The sequence below is a fragment of the Takifugu flavidus genome, chromosome 12, assembly GCF_003711565.1.
Source record: "Takifugu flavidus isolate HTHZ2018 chromosome 12, ASM371156v2, whole genome shotgun sequence".
Taxonomy (NCBI): domain Eukaryota; kingdom Metazoa; phylum Chordata; class Actinopteri; order Tetraodontiformes; family Tetraodontidae; genus Takifugu; species Takifugu flavidus.
This window is the reverse complement of record NC_079531.1, coordinates 8,208,594-8,227,740: the sequence shown is the minus strand read 5'-3', so window position 1 is coordinate 8,227,740 and position 19,147 is coordinate 8,208,594. Positions and strand designations below refer to the sequence as shown.

At 42.0% G+C, this 19,147-nt stretch overlaps 1 protein-coding gene across 8 annotated transcripts in view; it reads right to left on the bottom strand.

Annotated features, from left to right (window-relative positions):
* grik4 (glutamate receptor, ionotropic, kainate 4) overlaps nucleotides 1-19,147 on the bottom strand; it is a 170,317-nt gene that overhangs the window by 128,268 nt on the left and 22,902 nt on the right. For 7 of the 8 annotated variants that reach the window (XR_008953001.1, XM_057049638.1, XM_057049637.1 and 4 more), the window contains exon 2: nucleotides 2,809-2,964. The exons of the other annotated variant lie outside the window; for it this stretch is intronic. The gene's annotated coding sequence lies outside the window, so the exon portion shown is untranslated. The remainder of the gene's footprint in view (nucleotides 1-2,808; nucleotides 2,965-19,147) is intronic. 8 annotated transcript variants of the gene reach the window in all.

Here is a 19,147-nt window from a genome sequence, read left to right as displayed (position 1 = left end):
CTGACAAAAGCCGCATCTACAGTACAAAGGGCATATAGATGTACATTAATATAGATGTGAAACATGAGCCAGGTTGGTCATACCACTCTGAATAAAATATGCATCTGTGCAGAGGTGCAAAGATCTGAACTACATGAAACTGGCCTGATTACAAACCAGCAGGCTCCATTTTAGCTCCTTTGTCTCTTTTTAACCCCTACACTGGCCATGTGAATCAAATACCAAGAGTAGTCATTTTTTTGTCCATCAGGCCTGGGAAAGAATCAAGAGAAGCCATAATTAGACAGTTCCACGCTGCATTCACAGCTTGGAGCTCTCAAGATACACAGACACAAAAGACACAAGCATGCACAAACATACATAAATCCTTTTATTCTTGCTGCTCCTTTTCAATTCCTACTTATAAAAGGATTTTCCAAATAACCAAAAATCTTTCTTTTGCTTTATTTTAATGTGAACACAACTCCTATAAATATTTCCTGGCTTTCTTCCATTAAAGACAATTTATAGTCCTGGTAACTAAAATACACTTTTATTGTTATTCCCATCAAAATTGCTGCTTTTTACCTTTACCTACCTTTACCTTTTCCTGTTAGTCGAGCGAGTCAGGAAATCAGTGTTTTATCTCTCTCTCCTGATCACATTACAACCTGAATTTGTCATCGACAGTTAAGTTATTAAGTAACTACAGCCTACGGTATTCATATTAACCACTGATATCATCACTACTTTTCAAGGTTTCAAAGCAAACAAGCGAAAACCATCCAGCCCACCGACAGGATGTCTAAAGCAGCCCGATGGCGTTCAGGCTGGACCAGCGCTGCAGTCAGTTCAGGCATCCCACAAACAGCTTCTAATTGGCCTACTGAACATTGTAACTCTCTGCCAGAGTTCTTCTGCCTGACCACCTCAGTAATCTTCTAGGGAGCAGGCAAACATCATTGGGCCTTATCTCTGCTTCTCAGGAACAGCCAGAAAAAAAGCCAGGTAGCCCAGAGGCAACGCGGGCAGCAGCAGCAGGCCGCAATCACAAATGTATGCACAAACACAAATCTCAGGCTACCCACACTCTAAAAGCACATTTGACTTAGTCTAGAAAACATTTCAGACATGCAACAAGTCTCTAAACAGGTAACAAGGCATTTTTCAACAGGCACCCAGGATGCACCAAAAAGATTCTGAGCATGGCAGACCATGAATGTTCTGCAGTTCTGTTCAGGCATAGCTAAAGATTTCACCCAGTGGTAACATTGACACAGACTGAGGGGCCGTAAAACACCATCTGCACCAAAGCGATATAGAATTCTTGCATCTCATGCAAGATTGCACATGTGGGCAATCAAAATCTCCCCGAACTGTTTCCTTGAGCCAAAGTCGGTGAAATGATTATTTCAGTCAGTTTGAGATTTCGCAGCGCACAACCGCCTCTGAGAAAGTGTCTCTACAGCACACGTTGAGCTGGAGCTCTGCTCAGCTTAAAACAATGTGCTAAGCAGTGTGCAGGCATGAACAAGAATTTAAAATAGATCTATTGCGATCTGCCAACAAATATGAGATAGGTTAAAAAAGTTTCCTGAGGTAGGTGTGTGTTTGTGTGTGCGAGTGTGTCTGTGTGCGAGTTTAAAGAAATATTCCACAAAAATTAAAACATTCAACATGAAAATCTGTATTCTGCCACCCTGCCTTGTTTTTAACCACCCTAAAACACATGCTGAGAATTTCTGTTGATGGATAAGATCCTCAATATTTACCCATAAACCCCCTGTGATGATTTTGGAAACCCGACTCTGAGCACAGCAGGTGGCCACTGAAGGAAAGACTCTCCAACAACATGTCTGACATTTAAATACACAGCAAATCCCAATATTTAACAAAGACTCCAAGGATGCACCTTTATACTATCTAAAAATATTCCTGCAATAAAAAGACATGATGCACAATAATGAGGGTAACTGAATGCATCTTTAAATACAAATATAATTGTCAGCAACAAGCATGATGGCTGCATTGTTCCCGTCACTTCTATTACAGAAATATTAACAGGAACTCTAATCAAGAAAGAAGGAAAAGCATCATTAAAATAAAATTCTCATTCTTATTATGAGGTGACCAACCAGTTTACTAGTAAAAAAAAGAACAGAAGATATAATCTTTATGTTCTGTTTTACAAAGATCCTCTGAGGTGAAGAAATTTCAAGAGGAAAATCCACTTTCAGACAACATTTCAGAGTTACGGCTGTAATAGGCAGCTTTGTTGCCAGAGAAATGCGCAATAAAATGCTACGTGCTGATGAATTGCACTCTTATTCAAAATGGTCTATATGAAATGAAACTGTTACAAAAGCCTGCTTTTTTTACACCAGGCATTCAATTCTAACAACCCATTTAGCCAAAGAAAGAGTTCGTTGTTGATGTTGTGTCAAAGGCTCCATGGAACTTGGACTCTACCATTATCTGTTTTTCTGTAACTTTGCTAAATTTGTCGTCAACAGCTATACCTCTGAGGATTGTTGTGGATGCTCCGAAACATATTTTAAGTGCCAAATATAAATAATCTGTAGGACTATGACTGACCAAACTACCTACACATTGATACAAGTTTATCCGTTATGGGTGGATGAAGTGTAACTACTCAGTTACTACTATGACTAATAGTAGTAGTAGTGTAATAACTCTATTACTGCTATTACTACTACTATTACTACAGTTTGCTAAACAGTTGCAGAGAGAGTTAGAGTGAGTGTTCCTCACTTCATGCTCTCATTGAAGAGAGTAGGTGAGTGGGAGGGCTTAAACATCACGTCCTACCTTTGGTCTTCTGGGCTGTGGGACTCTAATCCATGGTGCAACAGGAGACTGTCTGCTCTCAGTGGTCGTGGGATTCACCTGCTACTCATCTCAAAGGTGATAGTGACTCGTGCACAGGCCTGTTCACGCCACACACACTCTGTTGCAAATGGACACCTGCAAAGGGAAAGAGCAGGAAGAGAGACCTGAGTAACAGCAGGTGATGAAGGTGAGGTCACGGGGTAACGTAGCAGAAGGCTCCTACAGGGGCTCCCTGGAGCAACTCACAAACGCCACAATGCCGACATTTGTTCTGCCTCCTGACAATAAAATACATGTTATTTAAAGAAACCTCAGAAAAATCTTGCAATTTTGGAGCAGCTTCTGAGACTCATTAGCATTCAAACCAGGCGTGCAACACTGTGAGGCATTTCCCCCTTTAAATGTTAAAGTAAATATCATTTTAAGATGAGCATTGTTGTCATGTCACCGTTTTAATTTAAAACTCTTTAGTTCATTAATCCTCCCTATAGAGCAATCAGAAACAATTCTGACCAATTATTCTGGTAAATTACCAGCAGCATATTTAGACCCTGACCTGTGAGAATATTGAGCTGCATGGTTATTAAATATGCTGAACTATGTGTCTGTGCATTCACATTGAACAAGAGTTCATACCTGTAAAGACTTTTAAGAAAGAGGATATGAAAAGCTTTTTTATATGGGGCAAAGTTATCCAGTGTACACAGGCAAGTAGTCAGGTCTTTGTCTCTCTAGTTTTAGTTTTTATATTCTTGTTCTTTGCTGCTGCAGAGTTGTGGTGCTCCCCCATGTCCTGCTCTTCATACCTGATTGTAATCTCATTCTATGGGCTAATTTTAAACTCCTGACCCTCCAGAGACCTTGTTTTGGTCCTTCCAGCTGCACGGTGATTAAAGCGCAACTGAAGGGCAATTCCTATTCTTAAATCTCCATGTGATGCAGAGAGGATCCTGACTGCTGGTTTGCTCCTCTGCTCTCAGCTTCAATTGAAACTCAGATAAACTGCGTTTTTTCATCAATAAATAAAGTTGTGGGTCCTTGTCTGTGTTTACACCAGCTGCCATGGTACCGGTGTTGGTGAGAGGCAGCTGGTGAGGTGCTCTTTATCCAGAACATAGTGAAAAGACTGCTGCAGGTGGTTCTAATGGGGCATAACTTCCTTAATACACCCCTACAGCCCAGCAGCCCACTGTATTTCACTTAAATAAGTCAATAGGTGCAGATATCATTCAATCTATGCATCATTTTAAGAAGAATTATAATAGGTAGAGAATAATAAGTTATATGAAATGAATAGTTGAGGGTTGTTCATAAATAATAATGGGGCATCTTTCATACTGCTGCGTAAGTGTAGCTTTAGCAGAAAGGATATTGTTCCCTCAGCTTGCACGCCATCTCATTTCCCCTTACTCTTTCACCTCCTGCTCCATTTTTCCATTCTTCTCTGGCTTAAAGGTTGAGACTGGTGAATAAACCCAAAGTTGAGATTCTATTTCCTGTCACAACAGGACAGGAAAAGAACTAATAAATCCAGTTTGTGCCATCATATTTACACATATAAACAAACTGGAAAAGGATTTGATGACCTTTAGAACTCATGTTTTTATAGAATTTAGATATTTGTTTTCATTCCAGAAAAACCATCTTGACACTCAGACTGGAAGAAACACCAGCAAAGCTTCAAAAGCTTATGCGCAAATCAGATTCACTTGTGCATTCGGGTACAGAACAAGAAAGGTATTGTGCAGCAACCTGAGGCTCCCATGCGGTCCAAAAGGTCCTAAAAGACTGAATCAATGACAGATTTAAAAAGACATATAAAAGAGTCTAGAACTGCAGGTGAAACACCAAAGCAAAGTCTTGCCGGTAGCAGGATTTGTAAACTAGACCAAACAATACACTGCTAAAAATGGATGTTTTAAAATCCGTTGCTACGATCTGAAAAAGGGCATGGCTCAGATGTAAATCCAAAACAGACCAATGAAGGCAACATCATGAATAAGCTTTGTGAGTCAGTATTAAAATACATGAAATAAAACCTTATACAAGTATTTGAACAGGCACCATGCTGAGGGTGCAACCTCAACTCCAGTTAAACTCTGTGTGCTCAGGACCTGTCCTGTCTTTTATCATCACCCACATCCTATAAGATGTCCGAAGCCTCTTTATAGTTTTATTTAAAAGATGTATTTTGCATACCTCTTTCCGTGTTAGCGTAATACAGCTGTACTACCTCCAGAGCTCAGACAGGATTACATTAAGGCAGTGACCTGGGGCACTGTGGCCTCCATCGTCCTGAAATAGAAGACTTTTGGAAGAGCCAGGACATGGTGTCTTTAACCAAACTGTGCAATCTGGGGAAAACAGCCTCCATAAGAGTCACAGTCAAGAACCAAATGGTCACCCCAGCTGAGTTTCAGAGATTCTGTATGTAGGTGAGACAAAGATACAGAAGATCAAGCGCCACCGCAGCACTCCAACCTTCAGAGTGGACAAATAGAAGCCTCTCTTCTTTATCAGACTGGGAGAAACACAATTCTTTGTTTTCATGAAACCAAGATTGAACTTTTGACCTTACTTCTGAAAAGGCTTCTCAGGATTGAAGAAAGCTGACTGACCTCCCATTTAAATCCTGTTTGCAGTCATCTCCCTTTTCTCACCATGTATGCTGTATCTCCAGTGATTCTAACAGATAAAGGCTGAAAATGCACCACCATAAAAGAAAACTTTGCAACTGCACTTTATCAATGCTTTCTTTACAATTTCCTCTGACGGAGGTGCGGAGAGAAAGTAACTTTAGAATGATTTACGCTTACAGATGTACTGCACTATATCAGTACACACATGTAGATTCATATTTTAGCATGAAATCAATGTGACATGGAAAGGGTAAGAGAGTGATATGGATTTTCCTCTTTATACATTGGCATGACCATCAATCCCTATAGGGACAGGGAAAGGACGAGCACGAGGACGAGAGAGACAAATGCTTTGCTGCTGCAGCTTAGGTGATGCGTTAGGAAGGCTGTGATTTATTTGCGCATTATAGAGCGGTTCAACATCCCAGCAGTCCAACATATGCAATGCATTTTCATGGAGAAATATACTTGCAATAACAGCTGTCTACCATGCCGAATTTAGGATTCGCTCGTGTCCTCAGAGGGGACCCACTGACAATATATTGCATCTGACAGGCACACATTAGCACTGATGCTAGCCTTGAGGCTATGGATCATCATCAACATTTGAAGTATCGTGTCAGCCGCTGAAATGCTGAGTGTCAGAGGTTTAGAAAGTGCTAACAAAGTCCAACCTTAAGACATCCCATCTTTCCTGTTTGGATCATTTTAAGACAGACTGGCATAAATAGGTGTAAGTATTCAGAGGTCAACGTTTCAGGCTTAAACCTTTGCTGTGTGGTTAAATGCAAATGCCAACGACCACAACATAAATGCAGGAGGCCCAAAGCCTCATTACATCTGGGAAATGTATCTATAGATTTAGTTTACAAAAGCCTTTCCTTTCTTGATGTTCCGATGAGAGGGTGTCGCCGTTTGCCCGTCAGCAAATGTTCAGCCCTGCCATCTGCTGCTGTTTTTTTAAAGAACGAACCCTTGGCCTCCAGTTATGAAGGGATACGCTTTCCTATCTGTCTGTGCAGTGACCCCGATTGGAGAGCCGTATTCCATACAACACACAAGAGAGATGAGAGGCGGCGGTGAGCCGCCCAGGCGGGCTGCAGGGAGCCGATAAAGCTTTCGGAATTCACGAGCTGCCATCGCACCATCCCTGATACCGGCCCGCCTCCTCCATCAACCAGGTAGCAGAAAAGAACATTAAGTAAAAAGTAAAAACAAATGAAAAGAATTTTAAACCAAGTAAGACCGAATAGCATCGGTCAGAACTGTCAGAACACAGATCGCAACAGTAATATCACATAAAAGTGATATAAAAGTAAATAGTAGAGTACCATTGATTAGGTCACACAGTTTTGGGTAAAACTGGCCCTGAACTCCATGGAAATATTTTTCAGCAACTCTGATGAGCACCAGGCATTATTGATGGAAATGCTTCCCGCCAGAATTCCCTTGGCACAGAACATGGTCCAAATGTCAAGAGCAACAACATGTTCCTGAATAATGGGATGGAGACACGCAGGCTGGGTGAAGATGTGGACCTGACCGTCTAATTATCACGATTCTGTTCTGTTTTCCCACAAGCGGGTATTAAATCTAATCGAATTTAGAGCCAAGCTGTGTTAATGCTGGAACTTTCCTGCTCATCCTGGAGCAGCTCAACACATCTAAGTCAAAGACCAAACCCTTTGGGCTGTTTCCCTGCTCAAATATGTGCTTTTCATCATTAAGAGTTAAGAAAAAATAGGAATGTTCTGATTACACACAGTCAATATTGGGAGCAATCCATAATTTTTGGACAGCACTAATGGTAACGATGGGCTATAAATGCAAAGAAATTACCCGAACCCTAACCCGAAAGGAGTGCACCGGCGACATCTTGCCAAGTACAGGGGTCCAAAATAGACCGAAAGAGGCGAAGCAACACCAAGAAGATAAAGCAGCAGCAGGAGAGCGTATTAAGAGCTCGGAAAGTTGAGTAAGTGGCCGACCGCCCTGTTGACCACTGCAGGACAAAACTGACTCATTTAGGGGTCTGCAGTTGAGGCCGCTCAATGGCAATAGTGCTTCCTCTGCTGCTGCTTACAGGGACGTGCCTGGAGTGTAGAACAGTCCACTTCCTGTGGCCTGGGGCCTTAAATCAGTTCTGTACTCGGCACACAGGCGGGCAGCTGCGCACACACTATCCCCCACCATTCCTGTCTTTCTCCCTTTCTTTCTCATAGCCAGCAGGGATGACCTGTTTGCTCGTTGTGACCCCCAGGGAAAGACTTAAAAGGACGATACTGACCTTGAACTTGACAACGTTTACAGCGGGGAGATAAACTCCTGAAAAGGTTATGTAATGAAACAGCATGAAGTCCCAGCAAATAGGGAACTCCAAAAAGACATCGAGACACAACAGAGTGGAGTATTGGTCTCTGACAGGGATGATGTAATGCGGTGGACATTCGGGAAATGGAGGAAAACTTCCAGGGGTGTACTCACCTGCCAGAAGGGAAGGATTTGAAAGAATCCTTCGCTCTTTACCGGCTATTGGATGTGCTGAACAAGCCTTCAGCATTTGCTGCGGTGTCGTGGTCTCCCCTGAGTTGCCAAGTTGACAAAAGCAAGATGACTTTGGATGCTGCTGGGTTAACCTTACCTGAGGACGCAGGTGCTCATGCATCACACAGTCGCTCATATTCATAATGCATGACCAGGACTACAAGATTCTTCCCTGTGGGTGCGCAGGCATATACATAATTTACAAATACGTTCAACAGCGGTGCAATAATCCTGGAAGAACGTGCCTGATACCGTGACAACATCAATACTGCCAATAGGTAACGTAAAACCAGATATTACTCCTATGAACTAGAAGTAAATAGGCCTGAATGAGAACATTCATATCAACTAAACTATTGTCCCTAATATAAAAAGTCATTTACACCCTACAGAAAATTAAATAGATCATCAATCCTATTTAATGTCATTTCAATAAGAACAAGGTAACTTTTGCTTCCTGTTACAAACAATCTGACAGTGATAAAACATCAGATGTATTGAGTTACGGTTTAATATTTCTTCCTCTCGGCGCCATAAGCTAATTTACACACTGGTGATCATAAACCGTGTAGACTCATAATATATGAATCCATACAACTGAAGTTTGTCCAGTCGGATACAAAGAGGGAAAAAAGGGCTGTTAATGAGTCTTTGATGAGAAGCTGACTCAGAGGAAGAGCCTACTGTTGCACAAAGTCAATTGAGGGTAATTTACCAATGCATAAAATGTTTTATTGTCCCAGGGCCCCTGCGTTTTCTACAGTGTGAGGTCGTAAGTTAAGTCATCATTATGAATACAAACACACACACACACACACACACACACACACACACACACACACACACACACACACAATCAAAGCTACGTCACGGCCTGGTCATTAATACATATAATGCCTTATTCATAGGGATCAATAAAATGTTCCTGGGTCTTTTCTTTTCAGTTTTGAAGAAGACACATAAACATACCCGAGAAGGCTCGAGGAGGTTGGCTCGTTGTGTGGTCTACTTACCAAAACTTCAAAACTCGGTCTACTCCAGGGCTTTAAATGTATATGTAGCAGCCTGAAAAATTAAATCAGCTGACTGATGATTCTGTGATGTATATTTCCACTTTATATGATCGCTTCTTCCCCCTCCAAGGGACATTAGGATATTGTCACAAGCTTAAGAGCTTCTGCCTGTACACCCACAGAAAAAGACGTGTGATCCATGAAGTGAAAACTCAGCTCTGGAAGAAATAATAACATTCAATGTGTCCTGGGGGCAGAGAGCTTGCTCTGTGTATCAGTGAACTGCAGCATGTAATAAACTCCCCGACTCATTTTGCCTGTCTTAGCTACCAAAGTGTGTGATGAATACAGAAATGTTCTCTAAACCTGCACAGTAAACCTTTAGCTTGGGTGTTTCAGGGCCTCCTACACAGGCAAATTGCACAGCCACACATGGATCACAATAGCTTGCATACAGACACTTGGCCGGGGGCTGATTAGCATCCTGCTCTTGCTTTCTCTTCCTCACCTGTATCTCTTTAGAACTTCAAAGGTCACCGCTTCAGTGGCCAGCGTGTAATCTTTTTCAATCAAACCCGTCTCTCCGTCCTCCCTCATTCCATCCCATTGATCAGCTCAGCTGCGAATTGTCTCGCGCTAATTGAATTACCGTGTGGATGAGGAAACCCTCTGAAATCCAGGTCAATTGTGGCTTCATTGACATGTCAATTTGAAAAATGAGCTTGGACCCATTTTTAAATGATAATTTTCGTGCTTTCTTACCTTTTCTTGCTTTTTATTGATGGACCGGTGCAAAAAATTTAAAAAAAAAAAAATCGTTTGCCAAAAATTCAGTGTAGCAGAACACACACGTAGCAGAAAAGTAACATTTCATGTGACACTTCAGAATAAAAGGCACACCTTCTTTATGTTTTCTATAACATTAAGCAGAACTTTAGAAATGCCTGCCTATACAGCTCTTGATAAAACTCCAGCTAGAGTTCACACAGTATCTTTAGATTTCCCTTTTCTTTTTGCAAAACATGAGCCGAGACAGACAGGCGGGCATATAAATGGCTGTGTTAAGTGCACTTTCAGGCCCTACGATTCTGACAATATTCACAACTTTTCACTCAAGCCTGACAGTGAGGAAATTGTTTTCTAAGTTAGTACGTGTTCTCCGACGATCACCCTTTCCCAGATTTGATTTGTGCTCCGAGGAGAGCCTGATAAGGAGGCTCCGTCTGAGCAGCTCCACGCTTCGGAAACAAGCAAAAGAAAATGTGAGATTACTCTGACGATCAATCGTCAAATAACACTTCAACCCGTCAGCTTGAATCCCACCAAAAACGACAGTTAACCGCCAATGTCATTTAGAGGAAAACATCAACTTTAGAGAGAAAATAAAATTACTGTGTCACTAAGATTAATGTGGTCAGGCAGAGTGAAAGGAACGGGGGAGCTGCTGCCCTACATGCTGTGGCGCAATACCAGAATATAATTAAACAACCAAATCGGGAGGAAAAAAGTAATGAATGGCCATAGAACACATGTAACGCAAACCCGGTTCTCCAGGCTGGAGAAACATGACGGACATGTCGGTTGCGGATTCAAGTGAAACAAGGTTGCAGCCATTTGCCACAAATGAGTCGATGCTGGCAGCGAAATGTGGCTCTTGTTGGCTGTTAGGTAGCTGAAGGCTTTATCTCAGGAGCCTACGGTACATTCGCTCGAGGAGCTGACGGCATGTTGGAGCCGTTGACAGTAGAAATTACTTGTTAAACATCACCTGATTGTTGAAATCCACTGACAAGAACACGCTTACAGGGGCTTCTCACATGTACAGTGATCTGTAAAGCACCTAGAAACAATTTTGTTTGTAACAGACGTTATATAAATAACGATTGATTTGATTTGATGTAGAAGAGCAGGAATGCTACCGTCAGAAACCATTGGCAACCGAGAGGCTGATGCTGCAGGGACATTTACAACTCTCCATTAGTCTCCTGCTGAGAACACCTTTGCTGGAGAGTAACCATGATATCAACAGGCTCTTATTGCATCTGTTCCTGTTTTTTTTTTATTTAAAAAGAAATATACAAAGAGTCTGCCGATACTGCTAAAACGCGTTTTTGTACTGTAGAACAACTGTAATGCTTGTAAATATGTATATATTATATATATATATATATATATATACATATACACTATATATACACTATATCTATATCTATCTATCTATCTATCTATCTATCTATCTATCTATCTATCTATCTATAGATATCGATATCTATAGATATCGATATCTATATACGCAACTGACTTTGGTGCGGAAGGTTGTCGGTTCGACGAGCGAGCCCTTAGGCAAGGCTCCTTACGCATATATGCCTACACCTCGTTATGAGCGGAACGTTAACTGATAGAGTCATACCGGCTCGGACGTCGCCCGGGTCAACAAGGTCCGCGTCAGGGGTCAGGGAACCAGGGCCGCCTGATGTCAAACTGGCTACTGGAACAAGGCATTCATGGAGCAGGGCAGAGAACCTGGTACTGATGGAGTGTTACTACGGGAGTAACCCTAGCGAGAGAGGGTACAAGCAGAGGATGTGGGAGAAATGGGTACTTCGAAACCCCACATCCTCACTGACTAAGAAAGTGTTCGAATATCCGCAATAAGAAGCTGCTATCACAGCTAGAGATTGACGAGGCACGGCGGTGTGCCTCACCCACGGTACAAATATGCTACGCCCGGTCAGTGTGGGGGTGATTTCATCATCACCCCCCAATATCGAGATTGGGTACACAGCCCCAATGACAGACGGAATTGGGACAATGGCAGCTGACCTGAGAGAGAGAATCTTGGAGTCCTGGGGGAACTCAACTACCTCCCTGCCAAGGCTAACACACAAAGTACCAGACGAATCTATACTGGAGGACATGAACACGGCACTGTCAACCATCCCTACCACTACCATCACTGAGACCAATCAGCTGATGTATACAGCGGCAACGGTAATCCTACAGATGCTTGGCTATAAGATGAAGAGCATGAACAGCCATAAGGAGCAAATGGCCCCATGGAGGAGAAGGCTAGAGGCAAAAATCATGGCAACACGGAGAGAAGTCAGCCTCCTAACAGAGCTGAGTAGAGGCGTGAATCCAAGGACAGAGCGGCCCAAGACGTACAACAACTGTCCATACCTGAGGCACTGGAGACTGCTAAGCAAAGGCTCAAAGCCCTGGCTACCCGACTGAAGAGGTACACAAGAGAAGTAGAGGAAAGGAGAATAAACAGGGTGTTCTCCACTAACCCGGCAAAGGTCTACTCTCAATGGCAGGGCAACAAGATGACAACAGACCCCCCTAGGGCTGAAACGGAACAATACTGGAAGAGTATCTGGGAGAAAGAGGCAATGCACAACACTACTGCCCGATGGCTGCAAGACCTACAGACTGAGCACAGCCAACTCCCAGAACAAGACCCAGTAGTCATCACCTTAGCAGACATCCAAACAAGAGTGTCCAAAACGAAGAGCTGGACAGCACCAGGGCCCGATAAGATCGATGCCTACTAGCTAAAGAAGCTGACTGCACTCCATGAACGCCTGGCAGCACAGATGAACCAGCTGCTAACATCAGGGGACCACCCAGAGTGGCTAACCCAAGGCCAGACAGTCCTCATAACGAAGGACCCCCAGAAGGGCACAATACCGTCCAACTACCGGCCCATAACCTGCCTCAGCACCACATGGAAGCTCCTATCAGGCATTATAGCGGCTAAGATCAGCAGGCACATGGATCAACACATGAGCAGAGCACAGAAAGGCATAGGGAACAACACCAGAGGTGCGAAACACCAGCTACTGGTCAACAGGGCAATCGCCCAGGACTGTAGGATGCGGCACACCAGTGGTGGTGATAGATGTAGCAATCCCGAGTGATAGCAACATCAGGAAGAATGAACAGGAGAACCTGGAGAAGTACCAAGGGCTGAAGGAGGAGATAGAGAGAATGTGGGGCATGAAGGCAACAGTGGTCCCAGTGGTGATCGGGACACTAGGGGCAGTAACACCCAACCTGAGTAGATGGCTCCAACAGATACCAGGAACCACATCAGAGATCTCTGTCCAGAAGAGCGCAGTCCTAGGAACAGCTAAGATCCTGCGCAGAACCCTCAGACTCCCTCTGGTAGAGGACCCGAGTCCGAAGGAAAGAGGCACCGCCCAGGAGGGCGAGGAAGAGATTTTATATATATACAGTATATATATATATATATATATACAGTATATATACAGTATATATATATGCTTATAACGTTCTAATCTTAATTGTATTTTATTTATTCTATTTCTATACTTTGTAAATACAAAACCTACACTACAGTTATATTAATCCACGTTAGGCTGCTACTACAATTCAATTTCCCTACGGGGATGAATAAAGTAAATCTTGAATCTTGAATCTTGGAGAAGAGATCGTAGCACAAAAACATGGACGCAAAGGAAAATGTCTGTGTTCCTGCATTTTTGGATAGAAGCAGTGTCACACTCTTTTTCAGTTGTTTTTGAGTGTTGAACACAAAAGAAGAAAAGGGGGCTGGCAAGAGATAATGACATTTCAACAACTACGTATACGTAAGTCTAAGAATATAATAATGCCAATATTACTGACAGCAACATTAAGAAATAAGATGTTCTTCATCAACTCAGGAACTTTCTCACCTGTAATGTCGTGTTAATGATTAATATTTAAGAGGCAGGTTCCTTCTTGCCGGTAGGAACTGCAGCGTTAGTTCAGAACCATACTCTGGAGATTAAAGAGGATGAAAGCTGCAGTCAGTCATGACGATCCCGGCCTCCTCTGCCTCATCCTCCGTTACTGCCACTGCAACAAGTCAGTGACTTGAATTTAATCAGTCTTCGTCCAAACAGAAAATGGCCAAGAGCAAAGAGCGTCTGAGTGGCGAGTCTGTGAATGAGGAGCACAGCTCAGATTCTAATTATGAAAGAAAGGCCAGACAGACAGAGCTAATATTGTTATAATGGTCAACTACACTATGTGTGTGTGTGTGTGTTTCTGGTCAGTTGATTATAGTTGATGGCATGTGATTTAATACAATCTGGGGTTTACATGAGTGGATAGATGGTTGGTTGGTTGGTTGGATGGATGGATGGATGGATGGATGGATGGATGGATGGATGGATGGATGGATGGATGGATGGATGGATGGATGGATGGAACGATGGATAGGAGGGTGAATGGGATGAAAATAAAAGTAAAAACCAAATCTAAAGTTCTCTTTGTAGCAGTCATTTTAATGTGAATGTCAGGATAATTGATAAAGCTCCCTTTATGCTTACTCAAATATTCTAATGAGTGCATGAGGGCATTTGTGCCCCAGCAATGGAGACGGTCTGCTGAATGGCCCACAAATGAAATTCATTGGTGTCTCCACCTTTCTGAGCTGTTCACAGCCACTTCTTCACATTTTAGTTGATAAATGGTCCCGCTCCCCACAACAAATAATTCTTTTTTGCATGGAATGCCTTGTTTTTCATTTCCATGTATTTGCATAGAGGCTCCAGTTGATGGATTTTCTTACTGAAACAGGTCCATCACAGCTGTCTGCTATCAAAGTCACTGGCTAACTGATCTTTCTATTCTTCCACTTGGAATACAACATTACAGCTAAACTTCACATAAATACAAGTAAAGACCTCCTGCGACACCATTATGTGAGTTCCAACTGATACATCTATGTTTATGACTGCATCTCTACCAAGGCAACCTATAGATGACAGATTTAAAAAAGAAAATGTGTCTTCAATTAACAGCAGTGAGCTTCACCATCTTTAGAGCTTTATTCCTCAATGATAAACCACCATGATCTAATTACGTGCTTTCCAGTACGTCAAAATATAAAGAATGAGCCCTAGAAATCATGCATATATAATGTCCTCTCTCCTCTTTTTATATTTGGAGAACATACAGGACTCACAGGAGCAGTTACGGGACAATGCTAACGCTTTATGTCCATGTGTCCTTGTCCATCACCACTAACGTGCAGGAGGTGACCTCTAATTAATTGCCCCACTTGACACAGGAGCATTTGCAATGTGCAGAATGTAAAGTAGCAATGTAAAAAAAAGTTCCATAATCCTATATAGAACTGTAATTAGACATGTTCCTCTTCATTCATATTTAACATTTCAAATCTCTGCACTCAGATACGACATACGTTGCCTGTTTGAGCTGGAAATTAGATACGCAAGCTGTGACTAGTGTGTTTTTCTGATGTGTGGTTAAAGACGAGGTTCATGGTTGTTTTACCACCTCGACGCATCAGCAAACATTTCCCAATACAGGATAAATGAAAAAAAGACTAGATTGAGCTGCATCCTTATTCCAGCAGTATTCCAGAGGTGAACGACAAAGCGAGAGAGACCCGTTGACTGAAAAGAAACTTAATTAAAACTCCTTCAGATTGATTGTCAGATGTGCATTCTGAACATGAAAGGGGACAGATACAGAGATAGGGGGATATAAAAGCTCAGTGCAAATCAATCAGTTGCAAAGCAACTTATATTCAATAGAATCCTCCGCATGAATGTGATTTTCTAGGCTAAAGAATTAATGTGCAATTACCTGTAGTCTTAAAATACTGTGTCTGATATCATTCATTTGTGTTTATTTCATTTTATTCTAAAAAAAAGTCTGATCAACTGTGTATTTCCAAATAAATGAATACTTTCAAGGCTGCCACAACATTGGTCTGGTCTGTTTGAAGGGGTATAGTCAAACTGAAAATGAGATTTTTAAAGAGGAAGAAATGATAAATAATTGATGATAAATGTGAGAAGGATGACCTTCAGCTCCACCTAAAGCCATCACCTCAACCATAGCGTGGCCCCTTACAAACCTCTCCATTTTCTAACTGCTCAGTTTTATATACCTTTACATCCCCGTGTGTCTGACTTGAAATCTCCGAAGGGAAAATGATTATGTCCATTGTGACGATAAGAATACCTCAAGGACAAATGTGTGCTGCAATTCACCACAGCTACCAGTGCAGGAAGAGACGCTGAGCTCGGACACAAACAAAGTCTTCTAAAGCAGATGCCTCTATTGAGGGGGACAGGTGTCCCCCATGGTCTATCAGATAGGGTATAAGAATGAAGCACTTCCTGTCTGAACAAACCTCTAACCTCCTACCAAAGTGGAGGTTCGAATTAATACTGTTGTCCAGCGGTGCAACTGGAATGATCTTAAGTGGCTAGAAGACCAAGTAGATAGCGGACTGATGGCTGATGTGTTATAAGTAGCAGGTTTACAGTATTTTCAGAGATGATGATTAAATTATGTGTTTCCTCTAAAAGGCTGATATGAGGGACTTTACACGAGTGATGAAACAAGCCTATTTTATGCTACAAGAACTTGATGGTTTAGGATGAGGATGGGCAACGCCAGTCCTTGAATTCTAGTTTGGAGCCTGGTTTTGTGTCCTACCAGATAGAAACTGCTTTCACACATGGAAGGATAGAAAACCGGTTTGAATCCAGCCCTCGAGGACTGGAGTTGCCGCCCCTGGTTAAGGATATTTTTGTGATGCCAAGACGACTAACACTCATTTGATGCTACCTACAGTTGCAGATATATTGGATGTGTTAGTCGCTGTGTCAAAATGGGGACATTTGGCTTCAGATGCTTGGAGCTTTAGTGGTATTTGTCCAGCACAAGAAGACTTAGAGAAAGACACAGATACAATAATGGAAATATCTAAAGCAAGGTCTCTGTGTTCTTGAAATATTGTCAAGTGCACCACGAGGTGTTTACTCTTCGTTTATAAAAGGCAAAAGCCAGCTTGAGGTACCAAGTCATGATTAACACTGCAGAGAAACCACAGATTCATCATTTTTACCACACTTTTTACCACACTTCCAGGAATATTGAACATAAAAAACATCCAAATATGACTTACTTATGAATAATGCATAAAAACCAAGAGGGGTTCATCTCAGATTTATTTTTTCATGTGCTTATATACTCAGACAAAAACTTTACGACTCCCACAGCACAATAACTGTTGGCAGTAAAACCCATTCTGTCAACTTTAAGTGTTAAATGTTTATAACACTCTGGTCAGTAGGGGCCCAGGGAACATAAACTGGTTGATAATGAGGAGTACAATAGGGATCAGTCCTGCTGATTTGCTGCGTTACTTAGAGAAATAAGAGCATGTGCCAAGATAATACAGGAGTAAAATACACAGAGTATAATAAAGTAGCCTATTCCCTGCTTGCACGGCTTCATCTTCTGATAAGTCGTCCAGCTCTCAGGACAACTGGAAGTCAGTTTGACACCAGGCAACATAAAACCAATATGTTTTACAATCTGCTTTGATCGCAGATCAATCAGACCGTCATGGCATATTTATGAAGCTTAACAGAGAAGGATTATTTGCATTTTTACTCCCTTCCAGTGGTTTTTCAGCCGTCTTTCGATCTCTGCGCCCACCAGAAAGTGGCACCACAAAGAATATGTGATTTATGCGAGCTTTACATGCTGATGGCGGCCGTCGCTCCGTCGTGTCCTGGAACTGTATTCACAAACTAGCGGGACATTCATCACACCCAAACATGAGATTGAAACACTCGACAACAAAATAAATCTGCCACCTAAAGTAAATTACAAGCCAGAGAAGTTCAATTCTTCCACAATGTCGAAAGGTGGAACCAGCTTTTGATGGGTTACTTCAGCAGAGAGTAATAAATGGATGAAGTTTTAGTTCTCTCTCTCTCTTTCTCTCTCTCTATATATATATATATATTTTTTTTTTATATATATATATATATATACATATAAATTGGATCCAATTAAAATACTGCCTAAATAGACTTCTATGACATCATCACAGACATAGGAAATTACTTTTTCTTTCTTCTAATTTACATATTATCTATGCCTCTGTTACTTGTCCGACTGGGTCACTTCCTGACTAGCCTTATCTGTAGATTGCGTACTATAAAGCTATTTAGTGAATACCTGTATGGTGTTCTTCCTTTGGGTCCCATTTCAATGATCCGGCAACAAGCCATCTGTCACTGTCATTGTAATTAATCTGGCGCTATTTAGTGGATAATGAGATGCTGTCTCGGATTTTGTGCGGCTCCGCTTCCCAGATTCTAGTTTCCTGTTGCTGTCAGAACAAGGGGAAGAAACTGGAGGAGAATAGATGCAATAAAGCTACACCAGCATAGCACAGTGCTGCCAGTACAGATGGTTAAACAATCTAATTGCTGCCGCTAAAGGCAAGGCTCATCACTCTGGAATTAAGCCTTTATGACATTTTAGCTTAAGGAAACCAACAACAAACAGGCTTCATGTCTGCTAGGGCATCGGTTTACTTGTCTTCTCTTCACAGGTCACACGTAAAAGGTTTCAAGATGCTTTTCTGTTGTATGAAATGGAATGTAAGAACATATTTAACAGATTCTGTGGAGAAATGGCATCAATCTTTAACAGGAGCTGGTTCATCCTGATAAAAAATGATAATCACATGTTAAACACCAGGATGGAAATGTATCTCCTTTGCAGGATGGAATCAATATTTGAAGAGAAGGACTTTTAGCATTCACCATATTTGCATTTTGTTCTATTTAACAATTCACAGAGGACCAGTTTCACTCTGAGACTGGACCACACATCAGCACTGCTTATTACGTCAAATAAAGAAGCACCACGGATATACTACTCTCTGATTGTGTCTCTGATTAGAATTTAAGAGAAGAGCTGGTTGTTAGATTCATGGTTGACACTGCAGGAGAGCCACTAATGTGGTCCAGCAACCAGGCTGCCTCATGGTGTTCAAAAATTCCGGCATATATCAAGCAAAAAGGAGAATTTGAATGATTTGAGGGTTCCTGTCATATGTTAAATGGACCCGGGTCATTGAAAACACCTTGCATCGGCCACATTAATCTGTGTCGCCGCAGCAGAAGACTTGGGAAGGAGCAGGTTGGGGACCTCTGGGGCGTGCAAACCCTCCCCCCTCAGTCTGCACAATTTTGAGGTGCCGGTGAACATCAGATAATCTGGATCACACACGACATCCATCTACTGTAGGCTTCCACCTCTGTGGCAGAT